Genomic DNA, 15,164 nt, shown 5'->3' on the forward strand with positions numbered 1-15,164 from the left:
GGCAAGAGGGGAGCCCAAGGAACCAGAGGGGCCAGGTAAGGCTCCGGCCGCCTGAGCCTAACTGGACTTACAGAAACAGACTACCATTAGTGACAGGATTCAGAAGGGGGCCAGGCAAGGCTTGGGTCTCCTGAGCCCAATTGGATGGTTGTTATTCGTAGGACTCGGAGAGGGGACAGGTAAGGCTCAGGCTGCCTGAGCCCACCAAAGTAAATACCTGATGAGGATTGTGGGATAGACCCAAGGACGCCCAGAGAAAGGGGCGCTGGTGGCGGGCTGAGCCCAGGGGGCGCTAGGTAGGGCGCTAGTGGCAGGCCAAGCCCAGGGGCGCCAGAGAAAGCGGGCACTGGTTGTAGACCAGGCCCAGGGGTGCCAGCGGAGGGGCGCTAGTGGCAAGCCAAGACCAGGGGGCACCAGGTAGAGTACTGGTTACGGGTTCAGCCCAAGGGGGCGCCAGACAGGGCACAGAAGGTTCAGGACCAGACAACATCCGGGAAGAACTGCGAGGCTTGGGGTTTGCTAAAGGGGAGGCAAGGAGGCATGCATAGCCCTTAAGGCAGGGGTGCGCAGAGGCAACCATATGGAACAGGGTTAGTAATATTCATACCGTTCACCAAGAAAAAAGGCAGCCTCCCATCTGAACCAATTATCATCAAAGACGTGGCAGGGGAGAACCAGAGGGTGCTGAGTACCTTAGGTGATGGAAGGGGGCACTAGGGAGTTCACGGCCACTCCTAGGCCCACCCCCTGACAATGGGTCATTTTCAGCCTGGAGGGATGTGGGCAGTGGGGTTCCACAGGGCTCTGTCCTCAGCCCCACATTGTTCAACATCTTCATCAGAGACTTGGACAAGGGGGTAAAAAGCACCCTGTTCAAATTTGCTGACAACACTAAGATGTAGGGGGATGTGGGCACTCTAGAAGGGAGCAATAGGCTACAGTCAGACCTAGACAGGTTACAGGGGTGGGAGGATGAGAACAGGATGGGATTCAACACTGACAAGTGCAAAGAGATGCACCTGGGGAGGAACAACCAGCACCATACCTACAGGATGGGGAACTCCCTTCTTGTCAGTACAGAGGCAGAAAAGGATCTTGGAGTCATCATTGACTCCAAGATGAACATGGGCCGGCAGTTTGACCCCAGTAATCTTTCCTGCCAGGCAGGGGGTCAGACTAGATGATTTACTCAGGTCCCTTCTGACCCTTGAAACTATGAAACTATGAAGAAAGGATGTGGAGAAGATTGAGAGAGTCCAGAGGAGAACCACACACATGGTTAGAGGTTAAGAGAGGAGGCCTTATGAGGAGAGGCTGAGAGGCATGGGACTCTTCAGCCTGGAAAAAAGAAGACGCAGGGAGGACTTGGTGGCAGCCTATAAGTATATAGGGGGTGTGTATCAGGAACTGGGAGAATGTCTGTTCACCAGGGCACCCCAAAGGAGGACAAGGTCCAACAGTCACAGACTGCTGAAAGACTATTTAGACTGGACATAAGGAAAAACTTTTTTACCATCCAAGTCTTCAGAGTCTGGAATAGACTCCCCCCAGAAGTGGGGCAAGCACCCACACTGGATACATTCAAGGAACACCTGGATGCTCACCTTGCTGGGGTCATCTCACACCGCTGACTTCCTGTCCTTTGGGCAGGGGGCTGGATTGAATGATCTTGCAAGGTCCCTTCTTGCCCTAATGTCTATGAAGTCTATGGGAAGATTTAGTTGGGGATGGTCCTGCCTTGAGTAGGTGGTTGGACTCCTGATGTCCCTTCCAACCCTAATTTCTATGATTTCTATGATTACTGCACAGTAAATAATCATACCTGTGTGATGCAGGTATCAAATTTACATTCAAGTTGGTGTAAGTTGCCATATTTACTGAGCAATATGGGAGTGCACGTCATTTCAGTTACTGTGCAGTAAATGCTTATGTGTAGATGTGTCCAATATGTAATATAGCAAATGAGTTCATATTCCAATAAATTGATATTTGTTTTTGCTCCAATCTTAAGCTCAATAAAATAGCTCTAGGTTCCTATCATAATAGTAATATTCTAAATTATTTTTAACTTGATAAAAAGTATGTGTTGTGTTATATGTGATGATGCACCACACCATCTGTACCCACTTTTCAAAGTCCTAGATCCATCCTGTCTTTTCTATCTAGATTAGGATGGCCAGCTTGCAGCGAAGGTGTTACCATCGGCATAGGTAACCTCTGTGTGAGGCACACATCAGATCAGGGAGAGGACAAGGCAGTACAGCAGCAGATAGGGCAGGAAGCAGAAATCAATGCAGCAAACCAGGTAGGGAGCACAAGGAAAGAAGCAGAAAGCAGAGCCATAGGTCAGGCAGAGAGCATATGTAGAGAAGAAGAAGGCAGAGCAGCAGATTTAGAAAGGGAAAAGGATCAGAGTGACATCTGGGGAGGGTGTAGAGCTAATTTGTGGCAATTCTGCCAATCCAGATTATCAGCTCTTCAGGATATGGTCCATCTTCTATGATTTATTGCACAGCACCTCACATAATAAAGTCCTCACTTAGGAATATGTCTCTAGCAACTATCTAAAAATATTACTATTATTAGAATAAAAGACAATAAAAATGAAGCCACTTTATAAACATTAATGAATTACAACTCAGTCTCACAGTATATTTATGCCACTGTACACATAAAGATAGCAAGGACAGAACAGTTAAGCAACTTGCCCCAAGGTCATACATGAAGTCTATTTCACAGCAAGAATAGAACGCATATCTCATGAGTGCCAGTTTTGTACTTTTTATTCATATGTCCTTAGTAATAAAAATAAGGGAGAAGAAATACATTAGATATATGATACAGTCTTTAAGCAGAACAGTCTCCAAACAATATGTCTTTAAAATTTTTCCATGAGGCATCAACATCTCTTTAAGGACTTTATCATCATAACTGACACATAATCATTCCTTGCAGGTGGAAAAAAATGTGCTGAAAGATAATTGGGATAGTTATTGGATATGACTCCTCACCGGTTTTAAGGCAGTATTAAGGCATGATTGCATTCTGCTCAAAGAGAAGAATGAATGTTCTTTGCATCTATGTCATGCTGAGTGATTTATGGGGATGGTACATACTGCATTAGATGATGAGGGCTAACATTATCAGATACGGTGCAATGCAAAGTTAATGTATGTGTGTTATCCCCTGTATATATAAGCAAGTTCTTTGGCTGTTTCGAGTCACCCTGCTATTCATTTATTTATGTAGGTAGATAATTTGACCTCAATTTATGTGGAGGAAACTGTCATTTTAAAGCATGACATTCCTCCTAAGGGGAACACATAGTTTAAAAACGCCTGCTGAATTAGCGGTTTCACTAACAAACAGGAGACATTATAAGCAGATGAACATTTTAGCATAACTGTTTGTCTTACCCAAAGCCAATACATTCACAAGAAATAAATAATTATCCTTAATCCTCCACCTTGGGCAACTTAAATAAATACACAAGTTACAGATTCCTAACACTCAAGTATTTTTTCCCTTAAGGTATGGGGCTGAGGGAGAACATGTGCAAGAAAACTGAAGGTTGTAATGAGAAGTTCCCTAAACAGAGAAATCTTGGAGATGGGAATTTCTGAAAAGATAATGACTGAAGAAGGAATTTCCTGCTGAGAAATGAGTCAGAGAAAAGGAAGCAAAAACTTTCTGTAGCTGGAAAAGCAACTTAGAAGTACAGAACATGTTGATCTATGCTCTGATTCTGTTTACCAGTATCACAAAATTACAGAAAATCAGGGCTGGAAGGAACCTCCAGAGGTTATCTAGACCAATCCCCTGCCAGAGTTAGGACCATCCCTAATAAACCATCCTATACAAATCCATTGTCTGAACTATTAGTAAAATGACACATAAAACCCTGACACAAGCACAAGGAATAATACCGTGACCTGCAACAAGCAAAACGGGGACAATGGTAGCCAATGTCCTACTGCTGCTGTTTTAAAAAAAAAATTTGCTCAAGAGATCCAAGAAAGAGGACCACATTCCCAATACAGAGGAAAGCAAAAGCTCCCACAATCTGTACTAATCTGACCATAAAGTAAAATTAATTCCTGACCCCAAAGATGGTGATCAATTTGGCACTGAGCAGAGAGGTAAGACCCTTTAACCAGACCTAAGTCCCAGAAGGAGCATTGGCACACCCCAAGCAAAATCCCCAGTCTTAGTGGCAGCCAGCACCCAATGTTTCAATTAATGCAGCACAAAACTGCATTTGCCTTTTCTGCAGCTACATCACACTGCAGATTTGTACTGAGTCTGTGATCTACCAAGACTCCTGGATCTTTCTTTGTAGCATTTTCATCCAGTCAGGTGTCATGCATTTTATACTTGCATTTTTGAGTACTCCTTCTGAGGTGTAATACCTTGCATTTGCCAGCACTGAACTTCATCCTGTTAGCTCCAACCCAGCTTTCCAATATGTCAAGATCCTTCTGAATTGTATTCTTGTACTCCAACATGTTCCCAGTTTAGTATCATCTGCAAATTTGTTCAAGAAGCTCTCTATTCCAGCATCCAAATCTTTAATAAGCATGCTAAACAGTACTGGACCAATGACAGACCCCTGTTGGACTTCACTAAAAACCTCCTGACATTCTGACAATATTTACCCTTTGCTTGTAGCTATTGAAGCAGTTGTCTGTCCACCTGGTAGTAGTTTTGTCACGGTTTTCCAGTTTATTTATGAAAATGTCATGCAGGACTTGCTGACGTCCAAATTATGTACACAGAATTCCCTTCCTCCACCCAAGTAGTTACTTTGTCATAGAGGATCAAGTTTGTGTGACATGATTTGTTGTTAATAAATCTATGCTGGCTATAAGTGATCAACCTTTCCTTCTCCAGATGCTTCCAAACGGCCTTCTTTACGATATGCTCCAGTAACTTTCGAGATATTGAGATGAAGCTAAATGGGATATAGTTTCCCAGGTCCTCCTAGGGTGCATCTATACATCACTCTATGGTGTCTCTGTTACTACACTGTGCTTTAATACTTCCTTTGGGAACTACTAAAGCATGGTGCAGTAATTGCCCATACTGTGCTGTGTGCATGGCTTATGGTTGGTTTTTGCTGCTACTTTGCCATAGCAGAGCGCTAAAATGAGGGAGTGTGCCGATACAGTGAACTAGCTGTCGATCATGTGTAGACTCACGTGATCACCACATCACCATACAGCATCGTATGACACTGCAGCGTGTCACTACAGAGACATAGGGTGATATGTAAACACTCTCCTTTTGACCTTTTTTAAAGAGCACTATGCTGGCCCTTTTTGAGTCCTATGGTATCTCACTCATCTCCCACAACTTCATAAATATTATTGGCAAGAGCTCAGAGATCACCTCTGCCAATTCCTTCAGTACCCTAGGATGAAGTTCATCAGGTCCTGCTGACCAGAATTCATTCATCAAAGCCTCTCTGGCTGTTTCTTTTGTTGTTTCATCCCTCAGCTTGCCCCCTTCCTTATACAAATAATCCTTATTAGGTATCTGGTTTCAGCTTAACTTTTCTGTGAAGACTAAGGCAAAGTAGCTGTTAAATATCTCTGCCTTCTTTGCATCTTTTGTTAAGTGTTCACCCTGGCTACTTAATGGTGAGCTCATAGCTTCCTTGGTCTTTCTTTTCTGACCAAAGTACTTATAGAACCTCTTCTTGCTGCCTTTAGCTTCCCTCACCAGATGCAGCTCATTTCTTTACCTTTTCCTTCTTGAGTTGGTCCTTGCAAGCTCTTGCTATTCCCTGGTATCCTTCCTTGATGTCCTGCCCATCTTTCCATCTCTTCACCTATGAGAGCTCAGGGACAAGAGAAGGTGAGTAGGGACATGCAGTCTCTGGATCAAATTTTTTTGCAGTATGTATGAATCAATACACACACAGATGCACACACATGCACACATACAGTAGCATAGCTAATCAGGGCACACTGTGATACAAACTTCGGTTAAATGTTCCAACTTCTTGTTTTTGGTCCTGGAAAACCAAACATGGAAAAATTTAGCCCTGAGTGCCAACTTGTGGGGCGACAATGCAGAAAGAAGCAGCTACCACTACTGTCAGCTCAGTACCACAGCCACTCCAGCAATTGCGCCATATGCTGCTGCCACCCACAGTGTACAACTGTCCAGCCTCTGCTACATATGTTTTGCCTCTATAAATATGTGTAAATGTCCCTGTGTTGAATGCGTTTAGCCACCCTACTATTTGTTTAAGTAGATGGGTAATTTGGCCTCAACGTGTATGAAAGAAACTCTGATTTCAATGCATAACGTGTTTTATTCATGTGTTATATGAACATTTTCTTTTCTTGGAAACATAGAAGAGGGCAAGGATATTTTGGTAGGAATGCTCATGCTCCATTGCTTACTCCTAATCAGACTGAAGCTAAGCTGGCTGAAGTCAATGAGAGTCTTTTCATTGCTTTCAGTCACCCTTTCTGTTCTTCAAGATCATTGTTTAATTTTAGTAAAATGAGGATGGTTAATTTTTGGGGGGGAAGTATTTTTTTAAAGCATGTGCTGGTAATATACATAGTAAGTTAGAAGTTTCTTCATTTGCCACTATGGCAATAGAACCATTGCTTATGCATTTGCCATATTTTAATGGATGAATTGTGTAAAAGTGACATCTGACATTAACAGCCCAGAAACTTAAACTTCATGCAGTTGAAAACTCCTCAGAAAAAAAAATCAGCGAAATGCAGCATAAATTTGTTGCCCTGTGGCTACTCTTTTTTTGGTACCTTCATGGAATATAGTGTCAGCATGTGCAGTCTGAGAAACATATCCTGCCCTTCTCTCTTATGTGGAACTTGCACTGAAATCAACATCAACACTGTGTGAAACTTGATGGAAAGATATAAAAGAGTAGTAAATGTTATGTTAATGTAAAAAACCAGACTGGCTATACAGTGTGCCACACCTCTGAGAAAGGCAATGACAACGGTGAGTACAGATATGCTTTGAACAAGATAACAAATATGAAGCTATAGAAAAAAAGAGTGAGGCCAAATTACCTCTACTGATGTCAGTGAAAATATACCTAAGGTAAATTTACAATTTATTCTCTATCTACCCTCCTCAGAAAGAGCCTCAAAAGACAAGCTTGTTTCTTCATTGTTAAGGACAAAGCAAAGCCAATGTTATAAATCCAGTTTTGGCATATATCAATTTCCCCAAGCCCAATCCACAGCTAAACTAATATATTTGAATTTTCATGGCTATAATAGCATATCTAATTTATCAAAATAGATTAGGCATGGAGAAAGTGTTTGAAGTAAATCAGACAAAGACTTTGGAAGATAGCAGAGAACTCCTTTTTTAAAAAAAAAAATATGGTTAGTTCAATTCAGATTCTTTCTTTTTTAACATTTTTGGGTCATCATAATTCTAACCCAGCCCAGTTTCCATTTTTTATTTTGATGACAAAAGTAAGTGCTTTCATCTGGTTGTCAAGGGACTCGTTATAGACTTTGCTGAGTCATTAAAGTGGTGACCACATATAGATCACTCTGGGTTCTTACCTCTTCCCAGCCCCTAATCTAGGCAACCATGATCTAGATACACTAGGCAGGGGGAAAGTCCAGAGAAAAAGAGTTCCTGATACTGTGGAGATGTCATATCTATTACTTACTGCCATACATATGACTGCCTCCTTGACTGGGCCCAAACTTTTGACGTATCTTAGGCATGTTGCTGTTAGGATTCCAAAGTTTCACATGCAGTTTTCCCAGACATTTATCCTTTCGACTATTTTCAATTTTTGACTGTTAGACACTGCCTCAGGTGGCTTTTAAAGACAAGTTTGAGGAAAATATCTTCAGCAGCTTTATGAGAGCTGGAAGAAAAAATGTAATATACCTGTAGTAAAAATGCCTAATTTTGAGTATTAAACTCAGCCTGGATCTCCTTTGCTTACTCTAGAATGAAAAAAATATTAATCTCATAGGCAGTTGACAACTATTTCTTGTGCATGCTTGATAGACAACTGGCCCGGGCAATGCAAGAGCTGCTGTTGTTTTGCTCCATATCGCCAACAAAAGGAGCCCTTCTTAAAACACAATTAAAGTAAGTTGGTTGGCTCTACTATGTTGTCTCATTGTCAGGCAAAGACAGGAAACACGGTTCTATAATTAAGTTGGGGGGTATTTTTTTAGTCAGGACTCATTCAGGAATAATATGGCGTAGTGGCTAGAGTACCATGTTGACAGTCAAGTGACCTGGAGTCTATTACTGCCACTCACCTGTAAGGTTACCTTGGATAAGTCACCACAGACAAGATCTTCCAGAAGCACCCATAATGTCAGCTGCAACCAATGCAAGATACAAAGGTTCAACCGCTCTGCAAAATATGACTTAAGGTGCTTCCTGTTAAATTTGCAAAAGTCAGCAGCCTTTTAAAAATAATTGTTAAGTAACTTCAGTAAGAATTGTGAAAGGACAAGGAAACTAGGAGTCTACTTGCAGCCTGTTTCTACTGAAATATCTTAAACTTGCAAATCAATATTGGGCCCTGAAAAATCTTTCAAAGGAGAAAACCCCCCCTAAATCTCCACTTTAAACTATGGCAAATGGCAATGCTTCTTTGATCCAGCCTTCATTTTATTCAGAGGGCATGGCAATTGACAAGTGACAGTTTTGCTTGGATAGGAAAACATCAGGATAGTTGTCTTTCTAGAGAAATTGGATTGTACTGAACTCGCAAGATTTGTGCATCTTTTTGGCTTGCATTGCTTTACAAGCTCTGACAAAACAGTGTTGAAGTGCAACTACTTAATGAGTTTCCCAGAAGCTCTAAAATGTTAGATGTACGCAGCAACATGCTGAGGATCACCTGTAACAGTAACTTTACCTAAATATGCATTGTGTCTATATGTGTGAGTCTGAATGAGGGAGAGAGGGAATTATTCTTCTCATAATTTTACAAAAAATATATGTTCGAGGCTAGAAGCAAAATGCTTTGATATTAACAGGACACTTGTCCTAAAAGAGCAAAATTTTAAGGACAAGAAAAGTGTATTTTTAAAACCTTAAAGTGTTTTCAGTTTAAAAAAAAAACTTTTCAAATTTGTGTTTTAATTGTTATCATAAATCTCATCACTGCCTCCATTTTGATGCTTTTATTATTCTGCTTATACATGCCATTTTTAGTGAGAAAGTCTGACATTTGATAACCTAGGAAAGTATGTCAGCTCTTATAAGACCTAATCAGTTAGCGCTAGTTCCACAGTAGATTCTTTTCATATCGGTGAATCCACTTCTGTTGGAAAAAAATATATAATAAAACCATTTGAACTAGCATCTGAATTCCCAGATGCTGATCCTGAAAAATCAAATGGCTGCAAACTATATGTATTTATTCATTGGTTCTCATTGTTGACCTAAAAAACACCCATCCTGGTTGCCACATATGCCTTCCAGTAATATTAAAATAAAACAAGAGACCCCATATGTTGACTCAATAATCAATCTCCCTCCCCTCAAGGAAAACTTTCCTGCCATAAAATTTAAATCAGTTGCATACACAATTATGAAAATATGGGGCTCAAAATTTCATTCAAAAGCCTGATTACACTAAATATAGTTCAACATGTAATTTTCCTTCATTTCTATTTTTAAGTCCTGTTTTTGACAAATGCTGAAGTGATAATGAGTGATTTGAAATTTTTTGCTGAGTGGAGTGTTTTATGTGGGGTTTAAAGGTCTTATTAGCTAGATATATTCTTTATTAATGTTTTAAAATACTAATAAAAGTGATGAAGAAGTATGAATCATCATTGATTGCATAGACTTTCATTTAAAATATTATCTTTCCTTGGCATAGTTATCATTTGTGGTGGTGCTGCCTTACAAAAATGGGGAAAAGCTAAAAAATCTTAATAAAAAATACATTTTTCTTTATTTCACAACCACATTTGGATATATATCCTTGTAGAAAGCTAGACCAGGTTAACAACTGCTAGACAGCTTTTTTGTAAACTATATCTGTTTTTAAAACTGTCTTCTCCAGTAGTGTAAGCCTAGCGCATTCTTTCTGAGTAGCTCTCTAAAGAGGATGTCTTTTCTTTTTATCAGATTTGCCTCTGTCATTTAGAAATAAACTTTACTCATGTGAAAGAAAGAAAAAGAAAATATTGTTAAAAGCTAATAAAGGGACAAATGCTCCAAGTATTTAGCAACTGAGTGCAAAAGGGCATTTATACTGCACCACTAAGTCTCTTTGCATCTAAGGACAGGTAAGAATTATTCTTTGCTACTTCACAGAGGGGAAATGGAGGCAGGTACCCAAAGTTACAGCATAGATCAGTGGCAAGACTGGGAATAGAATCCAGATCTCCTGATTTCTAATCATACCACACTGTGCTCATTTCTGAATGATGGTTACACTAAGAAACCATCATTTACACTCAAGGGGCGTGTTCAGATGAGCATGCACTGCACATGCACACATTTACAACGCTGTTAATTTGCAGCATGGTGGGGGGTTTTGACACAGGGAGAAAAAAGTGGGACAGTGCACATGGTGGCAGCATACACTGCCTGAAACCGGAGCCTGGCCAGCCAGAACCACACTCTGAATCACTGCTGCTGGAATACAAGGAGGCCCCCAGGACCCCAGGTAAACTTCCCCTACCCCACCCAAGGCAACTTGCCGTGCACCACAATGCACATGCACAGAAGGGACAAATAGCAGCAATACAACTATGTGCCATTACTATTTGCCCCCAGAGAAAACTGCATACGCATGCTTGTCTGGACATGCCCAAGGTGTGGCCAACCCTAGTCTTAATGGTCATGTACAGTGGCTGCATTTTAAAAATGTCTTCTTCTTGAAAACATTCAGCAAATTTGAGAGATTCCCCATACTTAAAATGTGAAGTAACATTGAAATCAGGAATCATTCTTGAAATTGAGGAAAAATGTAAGTGAAATTTCTGCTTATCCAAGTTTAGGAATGGAGCTGTAGGTTTGAGAAATAATGAGGCTTCTCCTCATTTTCTCCACTAAGGTAGGCTCAGAGTGATTGGGATCCAGGGAGCAATGAAGAAATAGGAGTGATCTTTGTTTTTCAGGCAAGCATTTCTGCTTTTCCCCCAAAGGAAACAAATAGTATAGAAAATTATTATTAACAAAATAAGAGTTTTACTATCAAACGAAAGGGGAGGAGGGTTGGTTAAGCAGATGTCATGAGCTTTGGCAGGGGAAGATAGTGGCCTCAAGAATAAAAGGTCCTAGTAAATAAATGCCCAAAATGCTCCAGTCCCATTGAGAAGGCCAACACTGATAGCCTTATATATTTTGTGTTAACTTGCTAATAAAGATAATCCCTAAACTAGGGTTAGAATACACTCTAGGTACCACCACAGTAAAATGATACTAAAAATAGGGCAGCAAGGGATAGATGGAGAGATTTGTAAAGGAGATATAGGGCATCTAATTCTTGTGCCGGGGCTGAGGAAGATGCTTAATTTTCCCATAAATTCTGTCTCAGAACACAGGAGGTTAAAATGGGCAGAAGGCATTCTTCGATCCATATTGTGTTTCATTCCTGAGAGCAATAAAATGAAGGAATTACTTGTAAGGGCAGAAATGTCATTATTTTTGCACTCATCCTGACCCCAGCATCTAAAAATACAAAATGCTGGAATTTGTAGAGCAGGTGACATTTTAAAAAAGGGCCCAGGGAAGTCTAATAGTTTAAAGGCTAAATGTACTTAGGAGGTGGAGGAAGAGAAATAGAGAGATATCTCTGTTACTGACCTAGGCCTTACAAGATTGGCCACATAATTCATTTCAATGACTTCTTGTCTGTGCAGTTTACCTCTGGGTTTAGACAGAAACATTTCTCTTTAGCATAATGGATCACAGTGTCAAGTTAGCTACCTTCAGTCTAAGAGCAGGGTTAATTTTAGTTTGATCCTCATGTTCAACACACAACGAATTTATATTACTCATCAACCTTTGCCAAAAGCATAAGATACCTTCTCTGACACTCAAAGGCTATCTACTATTTGAAGAAATTCAACTGTTTCCCATTAATTGATCCAGTTCTCCTTTTATGTGCAAGATAACTGTGGAGGAAGATATTTAAAATATCGAAAGTGTTGTATCACAAAGTTTTAATGTAATTCAGAAACTCTTATTCATTTCCTTTTATGACTGTATTTTCTTTTTGTTTGACAGAAACAGAGTGTCTAAGCTTGCTCTCCCTGAGATATTGCATTAATGTAAATGTATTGGCTTCTGCTCAAGGGCCAAAAAATGTGACGTGCTTAAGGCTCTCAGATGCTCAAACCTGGAGGACTGACCCCTTGCGCCAAAAATGATATTCTGACCCTTTATAATAGGATCATGATCAAAGCAAATAGCTAGGGGCTTTTCTAGTTTGGTTGTTCTTTTTTGGGGAGTCTCCCCTTACTTTCTCCCCCCTCCCTGCATAAAAGCCATCTTCTGTGGGCAAATGTACTAAATATTATATCATTCAAGTAAAGATAGCAGTAGAATTCTGAGGTATCATTACCAGAGGTGGGGAAATAGATTCAGAATAATTAAGCAGCTTAGCCCGTTTCCTCTCTAAGACTAACTACAGACAGTCAAAAAGTTCAAGGCTGAATCAATTCAATCTTCGCAGGTTAGTCTAAGCTGCATAGATTGAACCAATAAGCAAGTGATCAGACATTGACTTTTGATTCTGGAAATGCAGCCACATGCCTCCAGTGGCCCAGGCCAGAAGCCAGGGCACTAGAGCATGCCTCCTTGCTCAGCTGGAGCAGATAGGGTGAAGGCTAGCCCACCCACCCTGCATAGGAGGGGGGTGCAAAGCATCCTGGGATGCTGGGGGACTGTGAGTTAACTTGAATCTGGAAAGGATCCTGGACAGAAGTTCAATAAACTGATTTAACCTAAATCAGTTAAGTCAGTTAAGTACTACATCCATCTTGGTTTATCTTAAACTGTTTGGCCCATATTGAAAGCAGTTTATGTGCACTGAACTGCTGTTGTGTTACAGATTTGAACCATATTCCAATCATTTATAACAGTTTGTGTAATTTCTGTTCCTAACTTAATAGTTACTATTAGCATGTACAACATGGATATGTATCCTCCATAAAAGTTGTGCCCTTTCTCCCAAATTTTTAAGATAGGCTCTTCTTCTCTGTTCCTAAAGCTTGTAATTGGAACATCTGGCTGTGGCGTGATCATCAGAATAAAAGGTCTGAGGCAGAGAAGCCCTAGTAAACGAACTCTAGAAATCACCAGTCCTAGTGAGAGGGCCAAGGCTATAGCTTATCTTATTTCTTGTACTGACCTGTTAATACTTTTTTATGGACATGAGTTTGGACCCTTTTCAGCATACACTCACTGGGCTCATCTACACAAGATGTTTACTGTACAGTAGACTAATTAGCTACACAGTAAATGTAACGCATCTACATGTTAGACTAGAGTAAACTAATTTATTCTGCAGCTGCAGTAAACTTATTTATTTCTGTGTTTATTTTTTACTCCACAACAATGCATGTATAGATGCTGCCCTGGCTGGCTGGGGCACAAGGGTACTTCAGTGCAGGAGCTGCCTACTGGCTAGCCCTGCACTGGAGCACCCTCATACCCCAGCCAGCTCCTCTGCAGCAAGGTGAGCTGGGGGGAGCAGTCCTGGGCTGAGCCCCCAGATCCCCTGCCAGTCAGAGCTGCTCCACCCAGCTCAGCATTATGAGGTCCCGGACACACATGAAGATGTGCCACCCGGGAGCAATAAACATTGGAGCAATAAGCTCCAGAGTTTATCATATGCATTAATTGCATGTGTAGATGCACACACTGCGTTTCAGAGCAGGCAGAGTTAGGGGGTTGAATTCTGGTCAGTGTAGGTGTGAGAGGGGAGAAGAGAATGGGCAGAATGACCGGTGCCCACTGCAGTGCCTGAGAGTGGCAAGCAGAGATCACTGCAGCATTTCCGGAGCAGCCAGACCACTGAACTGATAGGGAGTATGCCGGCAAAAGTACTTCTGGCTCCAGTGAGGGGCCTAAAGGGGAAGCCTGTGGCATGCTGGGGATGCAGACACTGAAGCAACCCTCTGACATGGAGCAGCACGCAGCTGGAGGGGAGCCAGCAGATCAGGCAGATTGGCACAGCGTTCGAAGGAACACCAGTTCCCCAGTACAGCCTACAACAGACTTTGGAACAGACAGAGTTGACTCCAGCAAGGCAGATGGCAGAGAACCAAGAATAAGGTCAGAGGGTACTAGAGAGGTGGCAGAGAGGGCAAGGGGCCCAAGCATTGGGCAAGAGGCCCTGCCCACATCAGAAGTTAATGACTGGCCTAGGGAAACATACCCCAGGACTTCAGCCGACAGACCAAGAGGCTCCAGAGGTGAAAGAAGTGCCATGGCCAGCTTGCCAGGACCCATGGTGATGAGATGGAAAATGATGAGAAGTCAATGAGTCTATAAATTGTCCCGGGCAATGGGGTTGAGTATAATAAATTGGACTGATATTAGCAGACTCTGGTAGGAGGGGATTACCTCTGAAGAGGCTTGGGAAGTATAGCAGTGGATGCTGCCACCTTTTGTTCCAATTTTGTTGGATTGAGTTGTATATACGGTTAGAACTAAAGAGGTCAATAGAATATCTATAGACCCTGTAGAGCTATACAGACAAGAAAAAGGCCAGAGTGAAGGTCAGCTGGCTTGTGGGCTCTGCCAAGGGGCTGCTATCGGGACCCATATGGTGGATAACATCAGTAAGTCTCAGCATTTACCATTTTTTTCAGAGGCTGAAAGGGGTTAGGGTGGAGTAAAGGGAAGGCTTTGGAGCCCTATGAAGAGGCCACAGTGCTGGACCAGGAAGATTTCCTGTGGGGAACTGTCTGTTACCTGTCAGCTCCATGTTCTTGGGGAACCCTGACACAGGACAGACTGTCTGACTCACAAAGAATCTGCCCCCCCTCCTCTACCTAAACAGAAACTGATTAAAATGCAGTGAGAGACACACCTATAACCCTCCAGATAAGGGTGACAAAAGTGAAACAACAGCCCTAAGTCTCATTTGCATCTGAGATGGGACCAGATGACCATTCATTTACATGAGAGATGGAGAACAGAAAACCTGAAGCAGAGAC

The 15,164-nt window shown here is 41.6% G+C and overlaps 1 long non-coding RNA gene across 1 annotated transcript in view; it reads right to left on the reverse strand.

The window, feature by feature from the left end:
* LOC109320171 overlaps positions 1–15,164 on the reverse strand; it is a 54,512-nt gene that overhangs the window by 14,812 nt on the left and 24,536 nt on the right. The window contains exon 2 of the long non-coding RNA XR_002103740.1: positions 5,744–5,830. This is a non-coding gene — a long non-coding RNA (uncharacterized LOC109320171). The remainder of the gene's footprint in view (positions 1–5,743; positions 5,831–15,164) is intronic.

This window comes from Crocodylus porosus, unplaced genomic scaffold (assembly GCF_001723895.1).
Source record: "Crocodylus porosus isolate Cpor-Errol unplaced genomic scaffold, CroPor_comp1, whole genome shotgun sequence".
Lineage (NCBI taxonomy): Eukaryota > Metazoa > Chordata > Crocodylia > Crocodylidae > Crocodylus > Crocodylus porosus.